The 20,022-nt window shown below is 47.1% G+C and overlaps 1 protein-coding gene across 4 annotated transcripts in view; it reads right to left on the reverse strand.

Moving 5' to 3' along the window:
• LOC146784476 (guanylate-binding protein 6-like) overlaps positions 1 to 16,412 on the reverse strand; it is a 735,489-nt gene extending 719,077 nt beyond the window's left edge. For 2 of the 4 annotated variants that reach the window (XM_085633276.1, XM_085633273.1), the window contains exon 1: positions 16,324 to 16,412. The gene's annotated coding sequence lies outside the window, so the exon portion shown is untranslated. Of the gene's footprint in view, positions 1 to 4,844; positions 4,983 to 15,604; positions 15,665 to 16,323 lie in introns of those variants that run through there. The other 2 variants (XM_085633275.1, XM_085633274.1) reach the window with 2 other exon arrangements.
• Between the last annotated feature and the right edge of the window lie 3,610 nt (positions 16,413 to 20,022).

Genomic DNA, 20,022 nt, shown 5'->3' on the forward strand with positions numbered 1-20,022 from the left:
GAAATGGAGACAGCTCCCATCATCCTCTTATCTGAATCAGCTAAGAAAGACTAGGAAAGCCTACAATAAAAGCGTACTTCAGTCAAAAAAATACTTTTTTAGAAATGAACTTGATAATGCTAAGAACAGACCGAGAAAACTATTCGATCTATTAAAGGATCAGTCGAACAAATTGGCCAAATCCTCTCAACTAACAGCTTAATCGACTTTGAGCTGTGAAGGCTTTTCAGCATTTTTTACTGCCAAAGCTAGTTCCATGGAGAATGAACTCAAGGTTACCGCTGATAATCTTGTGACTCAAAAGGGGAAATTACAACGCAGCCATTACGTCGCATGCCACTACAACACATACCATTACAACGCATGTCACTACAATGCATACCATTACAACGCATACCATTACAACGCATAGTTTTTACCCCTATACTATCCAACACTTACCCTACTGTTGCACTCACTGGAGTGGGAATAGTAATTTTTACCCCTACACTATCTAACACTTACCCAACTGTTGCACTCACTGGAGTGGGAAAAGTAATTTTTACCCCTACACTATCCAACACTTACCTTATATGCAATGTAATGGTATGCGTTGTAATGGTATAATGCGATGTAGTTAAATGCGTTGTAAATGTAGTTTCTAAAAATGCGTTGTGATGTCATGCAATGTAACATCATGCGTTGTAAGGGAGGTTGTGATGTAAAAACTGCGCTGTAAAAGCATGTGTTGTAAATGTATGAGTTGCAACGTCATACATTCCTCAAAAGAGCACTCAAGTTTAGCAGCCAACCCAGCCTGCACAAACAGTGCCCAGAAATAAGGCCCACTGGTCAACCTTCAAACTTTATGATCAGGAAGACATTGCTAGAACCTTATTGGCCTTAAAACCGAACAACCATTACAATGATCCTCTTCCCGCAAAATGTTGACCTACGGTCAACCACATGGTCATCCCTAGCTGGACTAAAATTATTACTGCCTAGCTCTCCCAAGGTTCCTTTTCTGACTGTCTAAAAACAGGCCAGGTCATCCCTCTACTAAAAAAACCTACCGAGAATCCATCGGACCTTAACAACTTTAGGCCGGTAACAAACATTCCCTTACTGGGTAAGGTGCTGGAAAAATGTACCCAACAACAACTGAAACTTCACATCTCTGAATATAAGCTACTAAATGACTGCCAATCAGGGTTTAGACCAGACAACAGAATGGAAACAGCAATTATGCAGATAGCTGATGACGCTGTGATTGCTCTAGACCGTAACGAAACCTGTCTACTAGTTCTCCTCGACCTTTCTTCAGCATTTGACACCGTAAATCATGGCAAATTATTAGACCGATTGGAGAATAGGATGGGTTTCTCCGGGACAGTCCTAAAATGGTTTCGTTCCTTCTTAGAGAACAGATCGCAAAGATTATTGGTGAACCATATTCTATCCCTTACATCCCCGAGTCAGATTGGAGTCCCTCAAGGCTCAACACTATCCCCATCCCTATTCAATCTGTACATTGAGTCACTCACGGAAATACTGCAGCAGGCTGACATCTACTTCCACACGTACACAGATGTATATGAAGATCACATTGCTTGAAGAGATTAAAATAATGAACCTAGCACTACAAAAGATCGTATATTGGCTTTTTAGCAATCATCTTAAAATCAGCTCACAGAAAACAGAATTCCTTCTGATCTCCCCTGTAAATCCTCCATGATGATCAAGGAATGGACCAAACAGATCACAACGCTAAATGGTACTCCAATTCTAGTTGATTCTACCACGTCTCTTGGAATCACGCTGGATAAAGATTTAAACATGAGAGCTCACATCAACACTATGGTATAAAACGCCCGATTCCATTTGAGCTATCTCAGAAAATTGAAACCGTTCATTGACGCTGCTCACCCAAAAATGGCTGTCCAAGCTTTGGTTATCTCAAGGATTGAGTATGGTTGCACAACTCTAGCTGGGCTTCCTAAGATTTCAACAGCCCCACTAAAAGCCTGCCTCAATGCTGCAGCAAGACTCGTAACGGGTACAAGAAAATTTGACCACATCACTCCACATCTGAAAGCACTCAAATGGCTACTGTACGAGGCAAGAATTCAGCTAAAGATGGCGTGTATTACACACAAAGTTTTACACTACAGAACACCACTTTACCTTGCCCAGAAAATTATGATTTCTGAAAGCCTTAGATCATCGAGGCGGGCTGCAGATTTCCTTCTGAAACCAGCAATTTTCCGTAAGAAGAGAACATACGATAGAGCATTCTCGGGAGCAGCACCAAGAATTTGGAATGCGCTTCCACCAAATATTAGAGGAATCACCTCTGTCTCGCAATTCAAAAAAGAGGCTAAGTCCTTTCTCATGAGTAAATGTCTCCCGTAGCTAACTACGGCCCTCTTGCAACTCCTTTGAGACCTTTAATCATCCCTGAATCTACTATTTTCAGATGTGTTAATAGGTGGAGATAACAGGATGACTGTACTGCGAATATCAGAGTAATGACTCCGGGATAGCACAAGTTATTGTGTTTTCATCAAATCTCACCTATGGACCTCAGTCAGACCGGCATGGATACCCAAGTCCATACGCAAGATTCAAGGACGATAGCTAATGAAGATACTTCTATCAAGCCACATGGTTATTGATCTGTACCTGTAACTGAGCAGCCAGGTTTTCTTTAGAAAGGATATCACATTTTATATTACTTTTGTGGCGGAACTGTAAAGCGCACTGACACCCAGGATTGGGTCATGTTAGTGCTATAGAAAACACAAAAAATACAATAAATAAATCAAATATAATCTGAAATGTTTTATTTCTCCATTTTCCTATCCTGCTTTTTCCCATTGCCTTTTTTCTATCCCTCACACTTTAATATTTCTCCCATATTGATGGGTTTTATCCTTTTAGATTTTTTAATCTCTGCCATTGTTTCCCTCAGCTCTGCCAAGTACCACGTATCAGGCGTTAGACTAACGCATTTCCGTGTGGTGGTCCGCATCACCGCACTGAAATGGAAAGTTACGCATTTGTAGCGCCTCAGTATCAATCCAGAGTGCTATTAGTTCTCTGTTAGAAACTGAAATCCAGGTTGCAGCGCACGGTCTGCGCTGCTTGCGCAGGCTTGGGATGGCTGGCTCAGCTTGTGACTGGGCTGTCTTAAGCAGGCTGAGAGCAGAGGCTACAATGTAAGCAGGTTTATTCACTTCCCCTTGGCACGGGCAATCCATTCAGGTTAACTGTGTGACTCGTCAGCTCACAGTCAGTGTTAAAATTATGGCCCACTGTTTCTATCAAGAGACTTGCTCTCTTTACATATTGGCGAGCCGGCACAGTGCGAGTGGAAAACGCGACAGTCATGGAATAATGCGACAGTCTTTTGACACGCGGCTAGTCCCGTCCCAGTACAGACAGCCGCAGGATTGGTGGTGTCTGACAGGCAGCACTGAGCTCATCTCAGATTGCATGTTGTGGCGCAGCCAAGCAAGGAGTCGTCAATTCGACTCCTGGAGGAGCACAGCTGCAGCCGACTCCGAAGACAGCAGCACCCAGGAGGGAGGGAGTGTGCCTACACCGGCAGCAGGTAAGGGAACCTGCGCCCCCACCTTGAAACTTAATCTTACTCCACAAGGGCCAGTACTAGCTTCCCCAGTCGGTTTGGTGTTGAATTCCCACAGAGCAGACCAGAAAAACAAGTTAGGGATAATACTCACGCACTCGGGAGGTAACGGGCACCACAAGGATGAAGGGGTGTGCACTCAGCACCTAATTTTATCAAACAAGGGGGTGTTATTTACTTTGTCAGGTTATTTCTGAGCGCACTACTTATTCACGTTCTCGTGTGAGTTAGAATATATCAGAAACGGTGCCACAGGAGAGGGAAAAATTACCCCTAAACCCTCTAGTGGTGTACCAAAGGCCCACTAATATAAACAGAATACAAACTGTGCACACGTTTAGTTCAGTGTATAATGCGTAGTAGCAAATTAAATCACAATTATTCAATGTACAAAGCAACTGAAGAAAGCGAGGGACCACAGGAAACAAGCATGTATTCAGTCTTTCTGTTTATGTGGAGTTTGGATATTCCAGCCAGCCAACACGTGTTTCGTCAAGGGGCATAAAACCCCAGACTTCTTCAGGGCTGGTGAGAAAACATACACGAAAGTACGTATCACAATAAGTACACTTTGTATAACGTTTCAAACATGCAAACTCTTAGGATTGTATTTATGGATGGTAAGGAAAGCCACCGGTTAAAAACGTAATTGCACCATAATAGGGAATCAATCGTGTTGGGTTGTGATGAGAACCCAATCTATAAATACATAGTGAAAAGAAACGGAAGTTTGAATCCATTGTAGTGGGTTGTAATAGGCACCCGATCTGTAAAACCCAATGAGGTGAAACGGACATTTGATGAAACTTGACAAAAACCGTGAAAAAGTGCAAAGTTTGGCATGCATAAAGTTGCAAGACTAAAAATACAATGAGTATCGAGGTGAAAATCGAAATAAACATCTCAAGACGTGTATACGTGAATACACCTTGTGTGGACCAGTCGAGTATAAAACTCGACAAACACCCTGTAACACTGTGCATCGACTATGACTCAAAACGTGAGAGGAATAGAGCTAATATCAATGCCACACACATAAAAATAAACGTGCGAGCGGTTTGTAAAACCCCTACCTTCTATCAATATAGCGAATATATCAGACCTGTGAGTATGGGAAAACATCAGATAACCTTAAATGTACACATGACCATAAAAATCAAAAACCATTGTATGCCAATTGAATCTACACAATATATAATTCTACATCCAGGCTTACCTTAAACCTGGTGATAATTCCGACCCAGTAGGTCTTAACACATTATGTGCACCGTCAACGTCCTCAGAAGAAAGTATATGGAACACTTGGTCCGAAAGATACGGTCATCCAAATATTGCCGAATAAGTCACCTCGAATCTGTAAAGACCATATAATTTCTATCAACCCTTTCAGTCGCAAACTATGCTCCCCAAGAAATATATCAAAACAAACAACTATATAAAGATAAAGTTGAATCTTACCTAAGACGAGTACATCAAAGAATCTCAGCCTGAATCTCTCCGCGTGTGGTTGTGTGTTTGCACCGTGCGCATACCCGGAAGTGCTTAATAACGCGGAAACCGATAGAAACACTAGAACGTGTAGGACACAGTACAATAACAATGCGCATGCGTGAGGTGTCGTGAATCACATCCCGGTGTTTGTCAAGAGACATCGAAATACAAGAAATAGCAATAATTCCAATACATAAGTAAAAATCGAGAACGGTGTAATACATACAGGAAACGCATAACGAGGTATTTGAACAGGTAGTGAGACAGAATTCGCCTCAATAAGTAGAGAACATAGCAGTCATTAGAGAGCGGAAAAAACGAAGCAACATCAAAAAAGTATGATTCTGCTATATATGACACAGTGAGCATATACATTAACCCGTACGTATACCTACGGAAAATCCTGCGAGATGTTAATGAGGATCTACAGCGTAGAGTATGTAATGCTATCTGCATAAACACATATATCCAATACGAAAAACATAAATCCTTTAGACTTGGTTGAAGTTCAAGAAACATGCATACAATATATTGAGCAAGAATGACGACTTAGCACATTAAGACAGTAACCATAGATTGTTGAATTGCATTATCGCTCGGTCATATGAAGTGTGTGTATTAATACATGAAGAAAACAAAATCCCAAGTGTACACATATTAAGCATGAAAATCCATTTAACTCATTTTGAGAAAACCATAAGATATTAATTCTGGTAATTCAAAATCCCTTTGAGATGAGAGTATAAGTACAGAAGGAACAAATCCTATATGCATGTAAAGAGAAAAGGGGCAAGTTGATACATTTCGCCCCGTTCCTATTGTTAGAATGATCAAACCCTTTTAAAAGGTATGCAATATCGGAACCCTAAATACAACTACGCATGAAAATAGATATTCAATCCCCTAGAAAGTAGTGCATCTCGTTGTCACTATTAAAACCTAGGTCATGGGTACGCAAGCGCATGATCCAAAAGGCTTCAAGCTTTCTCAAATTAAGCTCCCTATTGCCCCCTCTGGGGTTCTGTTTGCAAATATCTATGCCATAGAATTGGAACATCTTGCTTGGGTCTTGTGTAGGACACTCCCAAATGTGTGTTGCCATGGGGTATCTTGAATCTTTGTGTTTCAGAGCTCTAATATGTTCCCCAATTCTTTCTTTTAAACTCCTTATGGTACTGCCTACATATTTACCACCACAAGTGCATTCTAGTACATAAACCACATATTTGCTGTTGCAGTTTATGTTCACTCTTATATCATATGTCTTATTAGGACCTTTAAACATCTTCTTTTTGTCTTCAGCCCATCTGCATGTACCACAGAAGCCGCATTTGAAAAAACCATTAGACCGTGTGGTCAACCAAGTTTCTGGGGTTGCGTTAAGAGTGTAGCTAGGACTTAGGCGAGTACGTAGTGTTTTACTCCTGCGGTAAGTGATCTGGGGATTATTGCAGACAGATTTTGCTAGAGAGGAATCATTAGTAAGAATATGCCAATAATTCTGCATGCTCTTAGAAAGAGCCTTGCTATAGTCATCAAAGTTGGTGATCAATCTGACTACTGTATCCATAGGTTTCTTCTCCTTATCTATGATGGTATTAATTCGGTCTGTTTTTCTGATTCTATTCTCTGCTCTTTGTATAGTGGATTTGTGGTAGCCTCTTTGGGTAAATCTAGTACTCATGTCGTGTAGGCAAGAATCAAAATCTGTGTCAATGCTGCAATTGCGTCTGGCCCTAGTGAATTCCCCAAAGGGAATGGCATTAATTTGATGTGGTGGATGTGCACTGCTAGCGTGTAAAATTGCATTACACGCGGTGTCTTTCCTGTAGAGTTTAGTATGTAAGTTGTTGTCCTTTTCACCTCATTGGGTTTTACAGATCGGGTGCCTATTACAACCCACTACAATGGATTCAAACTTCTGTTTCTTTTCACTATGTATTTATAGATTGGGTTCTCATCACAACCCAACACGATTGATTCCCTATTATGGTGCAATTACGTTTTTAACCGGTGGCTTTCCTTACCAACCATAAATACAATCCTAAGAGTTTGCATGTTTGAAACGTTATACAAAGTGTACTTATTGTGATACGTACTTTCGTGTATGTTTTCTCACCAGCCCTGAAGAAGTCTGGGGTTTTGTGCCCCTTGACAAAACACGTGTTGGCTGGCTGGAATATCCAAACTCCACATAAACAGAAAGACTGAATACATGCTTGTTTCCTGTGGTCCCTCGCTTTCTCCAGTTGCTTTGTACATTGAATAATTGTGATTTAATTTGCTAATACGCATTAGACACTGAACTAAACGTGTGCACAGTTTGTATTCCACTTAGCACCTAACCCCGCAAATGGCATGCTGCACCACCGGTGCTTCTCAGCAGATAAACAGCAGTTATCTGCAGCGCCACAAGAAGTAAGGGACCCTTCGTGAGACACCTGCCTACACCTGGAATCTTTCCCCCACACCCTCCAAAAACACCAGAGAAACCCATACACTCACCCACTCTCCACCCAGCATCCCCGCTTCCATACTTCCCTTTCACATAGGACTGCCTGGGCACACCCCTGCACACGAGACTGCCGCAGGTGAGTACGGCCTACACAAAAACAAGCTGGAAGCGGAGCCCTAGGGAGCAGTCACCAGGATGGATGCAGCCTCCCTAGAGCCTCAGTCTGTTGGCGCCTGCCTAGCGGAGTGAATCTGGCCCCTAGCATTGACAACTTGATACCTGGTTACGGTAATGAGGGGCAGTGGTAATGGTGCCGGTCCAACTTTCAGCATGGCCAGCAGCTGTATCACTTACAAGCCTGGTGTTTTCAGAAGCTCTGGTACAGCTGCAGCCTGCTGGAGTGATCTGGCACTGCGGGGTGGGGCAGGTAGTGGCGTGCCAAACGGGCTGACACCACTCAGCTGCACTCCTTAGTTATAATTGTTATTCGGATTGATTAAACCATACTGTCTTTAAAACAAACAGCATCCTGGCTGGCTGTAAGGTGTGCGCCTCACTCTCCTGAGCCTTGCCAATGCCCGTGATGCTGTCTGGGGCGACTCGCAAGTACTAGGTTAGTGCTCTTCCATATCTCGTGCTTTGCAGTAATTTTAAGAACTTCTTAGAGTTTCTTTTTGATGAAATGGGTGTAATTTCTTGTATTAATATGCTTGCCTCATCTTTATCACTTGGCTTTGCCTGCGAAAAAGTCACTCACAGTTGTTGAAATGTCACTTATAATTACACTGAAATTATGAGAATGTCACACGGGGGGACCCAGGGGGTGCAGGGCGCGAGCCAGGTCTCCCCCTGGGTGGCTTCGCACAATGGAGCGGCCACCCAGGTGTAGGGCAGGGGTTTTAATTAGGAGGGCGCGCGGCGCGAGGGAAGGTGATAAGTAGCGGGAGGCAAGGGCGGGAAAATCACTGTGCCCTCGGGAGCGGGGAGGAGGGGCTGGTTGTACTTTTTGTCCTTTTGGCATACCGTAGGTCTGCGTCGGAAGTATGTCATCACAGGAGGCGGTGCGGGAGGCGGTCCGGGTGCTCTGTGAAGCCGGCAGAAGCGACCTCCTAAAGCCTGGCGTTGCTGGACAGGCATGGGTGGGCCTCACTCGTGCACCGCGGAAAGCCAGCAGTGGGGTCGCGAAGGCGGTGGCGGCCTGCTTATCCCCGGGGCCCGCAGCAGTTGAGGAGGTCCCGCTGGGTCCGGAGGTGGGGCTGGAACCGGCCCGTGTCGAGGGTGAGGAGGCGCAGGCCGGCCCTTCCGACAAGGTGTCCACCGTGATGCAGGTATGTGCGCCCGCCCGCTTTGCTGTGGCCGGGAGGCGCGCTACAGTGAGGGGAAGGCGGGGGCGGTCCCTTGCATCGGCCGGGCTTCGTGGGAGGAGCGCTGGTGGCAGGGCCGGCGTACAGTCTCTGCGTCCTACGAGAGGAAGGCGGGCACGGAGTTATGATGGGCTGGAGTCCCCCGGGCCGGTTCAGGAGCAAGCTACCCCCCCCCCACTTTCAGGGCCTGAGGGGTTGGTGTGGCAGAGCAACCCTCAGTTGGTGCAGGTTAATGGGCAGACTTTTCTTTTGATCCCAGCACCAGCATTGCCTGTGCTATTTAATTCGGATGTGCCTACTGAGCCCCCCTCTGGGGGGAAACCGGGGGTAGTGCCGCTGCGGGGCGTGGTGGGGGCCCCGGGTACGGTTGGGACAGGGGCAGGCCACGTAGGAGGAGGCACAATGGGACCGAGGAGTGCACAGGGACGGGTGGATTACCCGCAGTTACCTGACAGATCGCCTACAGTATTGGGCGCCTGCCCCCTGGTTTCCCAGGGTGAATTCAGCGGCCAGGTTGCGGAGCGGGGTGCAGACGGTGTGACAGGGCACAAGCCACGCGTTCTCCATTTGTCGGGGGATTCCCCAACCAGGGTACAGGATTCCCGGGAGGGACAGTGGGTCTGGGTGGGTAGTGGGGGTGCTCCGGGCGTTGGCAGGAGTGGATTTTTGGGGGATGGAGGGTTTGCAGCGGGCGAGAAGGAACAACATGGTTTGAGCGGCTTCCAGGAAGATATGCCGGTTTTAGCCACGCGGTTTGCGGCCGGCCAGCGCTCAGGGCGGATGGAGCACACTGCGGCTCTGTCTGGGGGGCCTACTGCGGGAGGGCGATCTGGAGCGGATTTCCTTTCACAGTTAGGTCACCCCTCAGCTAGCACGGATGCACAGTGGCATTTGGGTTCTGGAAGTGGGGGTTTCTTGGACAAGATGGGGGACAGTGGGGCACCTTCTGGTATTTTGGGTGCTTTGGGGAGTATGGAGGTGGACAGTGATGAATTGGAGGATGGCGAATTGAGAGACGGGGATGGTGACGTGGGGAAAAGAGTGGGGAAAGCTGTGAGGGGTCAGAGGGGTTGTTTGGGGCAACCACATGTGCTTAGATTTTTGCAGACGTCTAGTGCGGACAATGCAAAGGAACAGGCTCTGGCAGCTACCAGTCGCAAGCAAGCGGACCGGCCAGGCAGCAACCCTCGACCAGTTCCATTGTCTACAGGTACGACGGGGTGGTGGTCGGTTTGGCAGCAAGGGGGTCAACCGCCAAAAGCAACCAGGTCTATTGGCATTGGGGGGGATACTTTGGGGGACAAGGCATCTTCTGAGCAGCAAGGTTCTTCCATGGGTGAGGGGAGGGGGGGGTTGCCCCCGTCCCTGGGTCACAGCCTCTTTTGGATCAGGGTAAGGGGGCCCCGGAGGCAGTGGAGGAAGATAAAAATATACACAAAAAATTGCCTTACATGGGGATTGCTATGCCGTTGGGCTCGCATTTATCAGAAAAGACAAATAGCAGGATTTGGCGTCATGAGTTTGTGGATGTTTTCAAATTGTTGCACCGTGACATTCAGGCAAAGGAGGGCTCCAAGGAGGAAGAGTGGGAGCTGGCGAGGCGTCCTAGGGTACCTAAGACTATCGAGAACTGGTCTTCTGCGTTCCTGATATATGCCAGCGTATATTGTGAAAAATATCCAGATAGGGCGGTAGCGATTTTCAAATACTTGGATATTATTCGGAAGGCTCAGAGTTACTTTGGGGGTTTCGCATGGCTGTCATATGACGAGGAGTTTAGAGCTCGTCTGAGTGTGTCTCAGGACAGACCTTGGGGCGATGTGGATTCCGAGCTGTGGCTACAATGGATGGCGTCTTCTCAGCCGCCTGCTACTACGCACACGGCTAGTGGTTTACCTATATCTTATCGGTCCTTTCCCTCTCGTCCCGCCCAGCCTGGGGCGGGGTTTGTGGGCAGAGGTCAGTCCCCTATTTTTGGAGCCTGTTGGAATTTCAACAGGGGTTTCTGCAATAGGCAGTTTTGCAGATATAAGCAAGAGTGTTCCCAGTGTGGTGGCAGACATCTTCTCACACAATGCTTCGCTGGCCAGCGGTTCGGTGACATGGGCAGGGGTCAGAGGGGAAGAGGCAATGCTTTCCAGTTTGCAGGAAAAGGGTCCTACCCCGGTTAAGTTGGAGATTTTGGGGCAATGGTTGCAGGAGTATCCGGATGTTGAGGCTGCCAGCAGACTTTTTTGGGGTTTCAAGGACGGTTTCAAAATAGGTTACCAGGGGCCGAGACAGAGTAGGTGGGCAGATAATTTGAAGTCCGCTAAGGAGTTACCACAGGTGGTTCAGCTGAAGTTGCAGGATGAAGTGGAGGCAGGAAGAGTTGCTGGTCCTTTTTTCAGCTGTCCTATGCCCAATTTGATTGTCTCTCCACTGGGGGTGGTCCCCAAAAAGAAAGTCGGGGAGTTTCGTCTGATACACCACCTGTCATGGCCTGAGGGCTCCTCCATTAATGATTTCATATCGCCCGACGATGCATGTGTGTCATACGCTTCAGTGGATGATGCCCTGCGTTTGGTTAGATCGGCAGGGAGGGAGGCTCAATTGGCCAAGAGTGATATCCAATCTGCTTTTAGTCTGTTACCCATCCATCCTTCTGACTTTGAACTTTTGGGAATGCAGATGCAGGGGGTGTTTTATGTAGATCGGATGCTTCCTATGGGATGCTCTATCTCTTGTGCCCTCTTTGAACTGTTCAGCACGTTCTTGCAGTGGCGTTTCACTCAGGTTACTGGTCATGCCCTCATTTGTCATTATTTGGATGATTTTCTTTTCATTGGCGTTCAGGGCACAGGTCAGTGCCAGGAGGCGTTGCTGTCTTTTCAGAAATTGGCGCAAGAGCTGGGAGTGCCATTGGCCCCGGATAAGACAGAGGGTCCGAGTACGACGATGGTGTTTTTGGGTATTGAAATAGACACCGTTGCTATGGTAGCGAGGTTGCCAGCAGTAAAGGTTCAGGAAATCACTGCATTTTTGTCATCTGTGATTGAAGAGCGCAAGTTGGAGCTCAGGAAGGTGCAGAAGCTTTTGGGCTATCTTAACTTTGCATGCAGGGTGGTGCGTGCTGGGAGAACGTTTTGCAGGAGATTGGGAATGGCCATGTCTGGGGCTTTTCTTCCTCACCACAGAGTGCGTATTTCAGCGGCTACACGGGCTGATTTGGCTATATGGTTGACTTTTCTAGCAGATTTTAATGGTGTGTCTTTGTTTTTTGCGGATGAAGACATGATTTGGCAAGTGCAGATCTACTCGGATGCATCTGGTGCGCACAGCTTTGGTGTCTTTTGGGAAGGGCGTTGGTGCGCAGAGAGTTGGCCACGTCATTGGCTGTTGCAAGGTCGCAGTATCGCTTTTCTAGAGTTTTTTCCACTTTTGGTTGCCCTGTATGTTTGGGGCGATGAGTTTCAGAATCGTTCAGTGCTTTTCCACGTTGACAATTTAACGGTGGTACAGTTGATTAACAAACAGAAAGCCAGGGATTTGAGAGTCTTACGCTTACTGCGCGCTTTTATGCTAAAATGTTTACAGCTCAATGTTGTTTTTAAGGCGCGGCATATCCCGGGAGTGCATAACAGTATAGCTGACTCTCTGTCTCGTTTACAGTGGGCGAGATTTCGCAGGCTGGCCCCTGGGGCGGAACACACCAAGACTCCAATCCCGCAGTGTGTCTGGGAGTGGGGGGATTGAGACTTGTCGCTTTCGTGGAGAACTCCATAGCGGCTTCTGCAAGACGGAGCTATCAGCAAGCGTGGAGAGAGTTCTTGAGCTATGGTAAACTGTGTGCTGAGAATAGGGGGAGTTTGACCGATGCTCATTTGGTACTAGGTTTTGTGTTACACTTGATTGACAAAGGTCTCACACATACTACTATTTCTGGCAAGTTGGCGGGGATTTCCTTTTACGGCCAGTTGTGGTGGGGGAGGGATCTGGTACAGGGGGTTTTGGTGAAGAGGGTCCTCAACGGTTTAAGCAGAGTGCAGGCAGGGACGAAACAGTTACGCAGGGCGGTGACTTATGATTTGCTGCGAAGAATGCTGCTGCAGCTACCTTTGGTATGTTATGACGAGTCTGAGTGCAGGCTGTTTAGATTATGTTTCCTATGGTTGTTTTTTGGGGCTTTCAGGGCTTCGGAACTGCTTGGGCTGCGACATAGGCCAGGTATCCGCAGTGATGAAGTATTTCTCGAAGGGCACAGGTTGAGCCTTTGGTTGAGAATTTCAAAGACGGATCAGCTGGGCAGGGGTAAATGGGTTTTCTTAAGCAGAAGTGAGGATGGTTTCTGCTGTCCTGTAGGGGAATGGGAAAGTTTCAAGGCTTCTAGTGGTTTTGCTCTCGGACTCATATTTTGCCACGCCTCGGGGCAACCTATTTCCGTGGCCCAGTTGCTGGCGGTGATGAGAAAGGTACTCATTATTTTGGGGGAAAACCCTTTCTGTTTTGGAACACACTCTTTTCGTATCGGGGCAGCCACAGAGGCGGCCAGGTTGGGGTGGTCCTGGGCAGACATACGCCGTATTGGGAGATGGAAGTCCAAGTGTTGTGAGAAATATGTTAGGAAAGTGTCTGCATAGATCCTCGTTTCTTTGGTTAATCATTTGTTTTCTATCTAGGTACGGCGCCGGGTCCCGTAAGTTCGAAAAAATCAACATGGATAGTAGGACACTCCTTCGTTAAATGGGCTGCAGTCTATGCTGAACAACAGATGTGTGGGCGTTCCCTTGGACTGCGCAGTGCTAGCCACGAGGTGGTATGGAAAGGCAAAGGGGGAATGCGTTGGGAGGGTTTGTTTCCGGTGCTGGCCACGATGTGTTCTGGAAGGGGACCGCCGAATTTGCTAATTATTCATTTGGGAGAGAATGACCTGGTTGACTTATCAGGGCTGACGCTAATAAAGTTGATGAAACATGATCTGGAGGTCCTCCAGGCTACCTGGGAGAGCACCCAGTTGATCTGGACAGAGTTCATTACGAGGTTGCACTGGAGAGGAGCACGTCATCATGCAGCTATGGAAAAAGCGAGACTGAAGGTTAACCGTACTACGAGACTTTTCTGTGAGGGTCATGGGGTGCAGGTCCTCGCTCACTCCAACATAAAATGCATGGAAGGGTATCTGTTTCGTGAAGATGGGGTACATTTATCTACAATGGGGCAAGCGTATTACCTTCTGGAGTTAAGGGATTTGATTGCGCAAATTTGGCAGGAACAGATATGGTGCTCTTGAAAAGGGGTTTGTTGCACTACCACAAATTTTCTGGGTGGGGCAGGAAAACTCTGTTGGTTTTCCTGGGTGGCGGGGTTTTTGCTGGGGGGGGTGGGTAGCCTTGAGCGGGTTAGCCTATCCTCCAACGGGGGAGGGGGGGAGCAGTCACGTGAACAGGAAATGAGAAGTAGGGGAAAATGCACACAGGGGTCAGTATTCTGGTTAGGGGTGGGGTTTTACATTGGGGGTAGGTTTTGGGGAGATTTGAAGACAAACTTTGGAAAATTATTTCATTGCAGAAAATTATGATTTGGCACCTGTCTTAATAAAGTGGCCTTTTTTGCTAACAAGTAAGTGGTGGTTGGTGATTTATTGTGCGAATAGCAATTGAAAACCTTGGCAGCTGTGTTCCCTCTTCTGTCATTCTCTCTCCTCATGTTTTAATTTACAATGTGATTCCAACACTTCAAAAATAAAAATTCCATTCTTTCACTCAGACTCCATGCATGTTTAATTTGTATTTAGTTTACGTTTCCTTCTTTGTACTACTTGTGATTTGCTTACAAAAATAAAAATTCATTCTTTCACTACGACTACGTGCGTGCATTTATTTAATTTTCATTAATTTCACCTTTCTTTGTTTGTACTAGTTGCGATTTGCTTGGAAAATAAACATTCCATTCTTTCACTCCGACTCTGTGTACGCATTTGATGTTTATTTAACTTTTCGGTCTTTGAACTACTTGCGACTTGTTTCCTGTCTTCTGTGCAGCAGTGGCTCCAGTATTAAAGAAACGTGAGCCTGTCTGGTATCCCATGAAATCGTGTATCCCTGCACTCAGTTCGAGCAGAGATCGACTGCTTCTGTCGGATTCTGCCCGGGCTGAGTTAATTCTCCGAAGACGGCCGAAGAGCAGGGGATACCTGATCCCAAGGGGATACCAGATGGTAGGCCATATCACTGAAACTGGGCTGATGCCCACCGTAATGAAAAGACAGGATCAAACGGAGGCAGGACGTCCGACTAGCGGCATCTAACACTTAGTAAGGGATATTTTTTTGGTGCATATTTATATAGCGCGAACTCGACCCGAAGGTTTTGGAGCGCTTTACATAGCACCGTATTTACAATACACATTCAGGCACGGGGAGATTAAGTGATTTGCCGGGAGATTAAGTGATTTGCCCAGAATCACAGAATGTGGACGCGACATCGAGGCTCAAACCCTGGTTTCCTGCACCAAAGTCGGCAGCGTAGCCGACGGACCACATCCTCTCCCCAATAATAGCCGTGCCGTCCAGCCTCGTGCGATGGCGCTGCATAGTCGCGCCCGCCTGGCCAGCGGAAATGCCCAACCGGAGGCAGGGACAATAGCCCCCAAACCAGGGTGAGGGGGGGGGGGGGGGGAGGGACTCACTGGTATCAACGCCGAACGCTGCTTCCCGAACCGATGCGACGCACCCAAATTCCTCTGCTGCTGGCCATTAAAAGAGGGCACCACCCACAGGGGGTCAGAAAACTAGAATTTACCAGGAAGAAGGGCTAGGAGTGGAAACGTTAACCTTTGAAACACCATAGACATTTTATTTCCAAATGAACCTGCTTTGAAAAAGAGGAATTCGTTAAATTAACAAACAGTCCTAAAGGGAACTGTTTGTACACCCCCCCCCCCCCCCCCTCGGGTTGCAGAGATGCGCTCTATTTTCCTGGGAATGCATGAAAACACTGCGTCGTCTTAGAATTGCCTGGGGCGCTGTGTTTCTTTTGGTCACCGGTAGGTCCTACCAAGTCACAGTGAAGAACCCGCCGAGTTACGGCATACACGCCATAAGACCCGATACAGGCGGGAGACTTCAAAGTTTTATGCCATAAGCATAACTGACTTTATTTTAGTAGTCACCCACCTAAAATTACATTTGCTTCTATTCAAGTCAATGGGGGGAATGAAATCCACCGTTTTTTTTTTATTTCAAAATCTCCCTCGATTTAGTTGCATTTTTCTAATTTCTTCAATACCCGGGGACCAGCTGCAGCAGCACACAGAGCAGGACGTATCACAGACTATCTAAAGCGAGGCAGTAAGGGAAGCATGGACTTTGCATAGCCTGCGGACATACAAAGGAAAAAGACACTTACTGCAACCCCTCTTGTGCTTGTCGGATGGCTCTCTGATCTTTGGGCGGCTGTTCCAGCGTATTTATACACCGTTCGGGGCATCACTCAGACCGAAACTGAAAGCTCTCTAATAAGTGCAATATTATGTCATGTTACAGGAATTCACCAATTTCCCGGAAAAAAGAAGGCCTTTCCAGGGTAAACGTGTACATCCTCCCTCAGAGTCGGATTGGGATCACAATTCGGCCCGCACAACAACAAACAAGCATTTACAATGCAATGGTTTCGGCATTGGTAAAGTTAGAGCTATTGGCATTGCTCATGACATTATTTTTGTTTATGTTTTTGTTATTAAAACATTTAAAGAAACGGCATTGTTATTTACAATGTCAATAGCTTAATCACTCTCAAATGCAAGACCTATTGCATTTGCACCCACACACAGAGCCACCTACACACACACTGATTAAGCTATTGACATTGTAAATAACAATGCCGTTTCTTGACATGTTTTAAAAAAAACATAAACAAAAATAATGTCATGAGCAATGCCAATAGCTCTAACTTTAACAATGCCGAGACCGTTGCATTGTAAATGCTTGTTAAACAGGGAAGTGTGATCACTGACTGTGTCCTGTGACACAAATAAAACATAAGTAAAAAGACAGAAAATGTAGTAACATGAAAACAAAGCACAAGGAACATGTCCATGACAGCTTTAAAAGAAAAAAAGTGCTAAAAAACAAATATACACATGTGCACGGCATTCACTTAATGAACGTGTCGAGGGAATAAGCTCTTCTATTTTTCTGTGCCTATCCACAATGCTTGAGGCAGGTGAGCTAATTAAAATCCTCTTAAAAAGGTATAATTACTAAACCTTTGTCTCAAAGAAAACCAGTAACAATCTCTAAACACACGTCCATATTTTTGCAATGCTGGCTGCAACACAAGGTCCATTTAGGTGGAATCAGCGTAATAAACAGCTGTAAAGTCACTTTCACGGGCACAGGTCATCATAAACCTTAACTCTGCAGCAGTGCCACCCGCACTGTCTTTGATGTAACTTCAGAGAGACCCATCAAAGTTCTTCCACAGTCTCACCATATCAGAGCTGAAGCATTTTCATTATACTACGAAGTCATGGTTGTAGCTTATTTATGTTGTGCAACTCACAACCGTTGACAAAGCCAATAATTAGTAATGGCTTGTTGTAGGTGTAATGTTACTGGCTGCATTATATATTTTGATGTAATGACAGAAGAAGTAAAATACCAGTAGCAGCACACTAAGCTAAGCATGGATTTTAAGTTTACGTGTCACGCCCTTAATTAAATCGGTTACGCCCCTTTGAGAACCCCCTCCCCCTTCAGTTTTGAAGCCCTGGTGCCCTGGCATAAGCAGATGCTGCAGAGATCTATTTTATTTGTAACCTGCGGGTCACAGTGTTGAATCTTTGTTCGATAGGGAATCGTTTCTTGGAGCTTTGAATACCTAATGGTGCTCAAATCCTTAGCACTTACTTTCTCGACTTCAGAAGCCTGAAAGGCTGAGACAACTTTTCAGGGAGAGCGACCTATCTGCTGGTAACAAATATAGCGCTTCATGGAGCGCTCCACTCCAGTTCTCGCTGAGCTGTCTTATCAGCACACATTAGACAGGCAGGCATAGGAGTGCGACAGTGCCCCACCCGTTCCTAACCTTTCGAGACATGGCCCTGTCGACAAAGTGCGAGATGTACAGCAGGCCTGCGCTTCGAAATCCAGCAGACGAGCCCAGGAGCTACATTCAGCTCGCTGCAGTGCTACGTTCGTCGGATGCAGCGTCACCACTGGCCTCATTGCCGTCCTCGTATAGGCTTAGCTGCATTGTTGCTGTGGACGTCATCCCTGCACCACACTGGAGCTCCATGAAGTGCTAGCACGATCCCGCTGCAGCACTGCACGGATGCTGATGCAGCGTTTCCACGGATGTCTATGCAGTGCTGACAGATCTTGCTCCAACCCGGGAACGGATGGCACTGCGTTTGTTGCACAGCACTAGATGCTTGGCCTGCACAAGTCTCATGTAAACGCTGGCACAAATGACACTGCAATGCTGGCACAAATGACACTGCAACGCTGCCACGGATTGTGCTGCAGTGCTGACACGAATATCGCTACATGTTTGCACTGAAGTCTTTGCTTGGACTGCATTGTTGGCATGAGTCGTGTACCTGTCATTGCGGTGCTGGCCACGGTGTTGTTGCAGTACTGGGCTGGCATGGACCCATCACACATGGCTGCATTTCCACGGATATTACTGATTTGCTTCAAGCTGCTGAAGTGCTGGCAGTGATTTTACTTCAAGTGCTGGCTCTAACCTCCCTGCAGTGATGGCACAGACGCCACTGCAGTGTTTCCACGGATATGAGTGCGGGCTCTCATCTCGCTGCAGTGCTGGCACAGAAGCCACTGCAGTGTTTCCACGGATATGAGTGCCGGCTCTAATCTCGCTGCAGTGATGGCACAGAAGCCACTGCAGTGTTTCCACGGATATGAGTGCCGGCTCTAATCTTGCTGCAGTGCTGGCAAATGCGTCCGGATGCCGGGACACCACCGCCTTTCTCCGAGGCAAAACAGAAATGCCTCGGAGAAAGGCAGCGGCGGTTTCGGATTCGGGGGCGTGTTCGCCTCTTGCCATTGGCTGGAGGAGATTATTAGACTTCTTGAAAAAAACACGCCCCCGAATGCGAAAAGGACGGGGCCTGTTTGGAGTGACGGACCTCTTCTCCAATGGCTGGCCAGCATTCAAGAGGCCAGCCAATGGAGAACAGGGGAGAAGAGGGGCGGGTTCAAGCCCCTCTTCTCCAAGTCATTAAATCTCGGATCGAGACTGCGCAAGCGCATCCTTCGAGCCGAGACCTAAAAAGTGGCCCTCATTCCCAGATCATGCCTGTTCCTGATACAGCAAATCTCATAGTGCCTATATAGGCAACACTCCCCACCCTATGCCAAATAGTATGTATGATGGAATAAATAAATACACAACACAATTTTAGTTTGGGAAAATATGGCTGCAGGTTTATTCCATACAAAAGTATGCAACAAGTTGGGTTATTTTACGGGCGATCCAAGGGCAGGCAGCAGTGACTAACCTACACTGCCCTGCCCGCCTGATGAGCCAACTTGCACTGTGGCCAACCCAATCAGTGCTACGAATTATGGTGTGATCCACTTCCCTAGGATCACGTGGACCACTGGACGACCATCTTACTCACGCCTCTTTCAGGGTGGAGTGTTGCAAGGCAAACCCCCGGTTGTTCAGGCGTACAACCGCCCTAAGGACTAGCGCGGCGCCGACAAATTTCTTCCAGGGACCTCCAATGAGAACTTCTGGAATTTGGCACTGACACCCCTATTGTGCTCCTGCAGGGGTACCCTTCTGCCTCCGGATCGCCCTGTAACTCCGCCTGCAACACAAAAAGAAAACATTACCAGATTCTACCTACCCCTGCACAATAGGCACATGCCAGTTAAGCGGTAGAGCGGGAGACTGAGTGTACGGCACAAAGAGGGCACCAGAAAGGCAGGAGGAGTAATAAGTGCCTTCCCCCTACACTCTACGCACCGGAAATGATGCGGCCCGCCCGCCGTTCCAAGGGACTCCTCCCCAGGTCCCCCTACTAGAGGGGTGATGGTGTGCCTAAGTGCCACTAAGGAGGTCGCCCTTTTAGGTGGC

This window comes from Triturus cristatus, chromosome 11, assembly GCF_964204655.1.
Source record: "Triturus cristatus chromosome 11, aTriCri1.1, whole genome shotgun sequence".
Classification (NCBI taxonomy): Eukaryota; Metazoa; Chordata; class Amphibia; order Caudata; family Salamandridae; genus Triturus; species Triturus cristatus.